Here is a 2,179-nt window from a genome sequence, read left to right as displayed (position 1 = left end):
CCGTACGAGACTGTTGCGGACTAGGCAGGTGAGCGCCGCTCGGCGGCAACGAAACGCAACCGAGCCCCTCTTTTCCTCTTTTAACTCGACTACGGAACCCGTCGACACGAGGAGGCCCGGTCGTCGGATCCTCTCTGCTCTCGCGCCGCGCTGCCTAGGATCCCACGGAGGGAGGCGCGACCACGTCTCGGACTCGAACGCGCGATGTCAAGGTGATAGACGCGATGCTGCGCGATGAATAATAGCGGTCAGAAATCATTAACAGGTCGCAATGAGATAGCATGGCCTTTAGGACTTTAAAAAATGATCCAGCGTATGCTGCGCGTATAACAAATTTTTATAGCATGATAAAATATATATTAAATCTAAAGATTAAAACTTCTAGAAAAAGCGCTTTATATTATGAATTTTGGTGAAGTGAAATATGATTGGAATTATTGGAATTACAATTTTAAAATTGTATTGAAATGTACTAAAACACCTCGATCTGACGACTCGACAATGAGCTGAAACATGTAATGTAATTTTTTCATACATTATTTTTGTATCTTTAATATATTAATCTAAGGCCCATTCTACGTAATTACGAAAGCACAGTTATAAAAATTGACCAATCACGGTCGAATTTGGGAAGAATATTCGGTCACTGTGATTGATCAATTTTTACTGCAACCATATACAACTATGCTTATGCACTTGTAAAATAGGTATTACATACCATTTTCCATGCTCGACTCTTTTTGTCTTCCTCTATTAGCTATTTTAATTGTTGAGAGTCCTTATTACTTCTTCTATTAAAATATCTCAGCTTGATATAGTATAAATATTGGCGATTACATTTTTAGAAATGTCTATAGTAACCTACAGGCTTCATCCAAGGGACGTCCTGGGAACATCCTTGGAACGTAGAATGTCCTTTGGATGTCTATAGAGTATCCTTTAGAAATGTGTGTTGTATAGGAATATTTTGCACAAAAAAACTTTATTTTATAATAAAATTGCACTAATAAACTAAAAAATATGGAATTTTATCATTCCTAGACTAATCGTTTTATAGCGTAACAAAATTCAAGCGAGAAATTGCTACATACTATGATTTTACTGTCTCAAAAATAAAAGATTTCATTGAAAGATTATCCGGAGATCGATTTAAAATGCTCAAATATATCTCTTATCCCTCCACTACCCAATCCTCTCATTTCCGTAATAAGAAGTTTGTTGCGCTCTGTCAAGTGAATTTCACCCGACATGTCGCTATCCCATCTCCTTCTCATCGCTCTTCGCCAATAATAGCGCGACAAAGAAAACTCTTTTACCGGATGATGAATTTTCAGGTTGAGAAGCGCCACAAGAAAAGCAGGTATCAGTGATGATCCTGACATTTTCCGTGTCGCCGTTCACCTTCACGAGATACACGGGAGCGGCTCGTGTATGCGACTCGACGCGAGAGATCCGATCTCCCCTCGTGGCCCTACCAATACGAATACGAAGCAAGTAAGGACTAATAACGGGGCCCCAGTAAGTCCCATTCTGATGCTTTGTGAAGGCGAGCTCTCCGCTCGGTAGCCGTCTCATGCCTCGTCTCCCTTCGTCCCGCCACCTCGTCACGACTGGTCCTTTCGCGTCTCTCCCTCGCTTCTTCCTCCTTTCGACCAGCGACCTGCTCCTACCTGGCCTCCTCCCACCATATCATGGCTTCGGTACACGCTGTGGGCACCATCGTAGAGGGCTATTGAGGGCTTAAGCTGTCGGCGTGTGGCTCGCTACATCCTTTTCATCTCCGCCGCCACGACAAAGCCGCGAGCGCTCGCGGCCGCAGCCTTTACCGGTTCCCGAGCACTTCGTCGTTTCAGAGAGTGTGTATCGGAGTGCTCCGAATTCTATTACATCAGACTACGGCCTAGTAATAGATGCAGCTTCTGCTGCTAACAGCGTTCTATTTCGGTAGCAGCGTTCAGCCTTTTAACAGTCGTCATTACGCGGAACGTACAGTAATTATAGCCTTCAGGAATATGTTTACAATCGCGCTATACATGACGATATTTTATAATCTATGCAGCTAATCTCGCATCCGCGCAATAATAGTCACATCTAGCTAATAGGTAAGTCGAATTGGAGAATTCGCTGATTTGAACCTAGCAGATCATCATTTATATAATCAAAATATATGATCCTTAAA

Source organism: Trachymyrmex cornetzi, unplaced genomic scaffold (genome assembly GCF_001594075.2).
Source record: "Trachymyrmex cornetzi isolate Tcor2-1 unplaced genomic scaffold, Tcor1.1 scaffold92, whole genome shotgun sequence".
Lineage (NCBI taxonomy): Eukaryota > Metazoa > Arthropoda > Insecta > Hymenoptera > Formicidae > Trachymyrmex > Trachymyrmex cornetzi.
The sequence above is the reverse complement of the archived record's forward strand: the minus strand, read 5'-3'. Positions refer to the sequence as shown.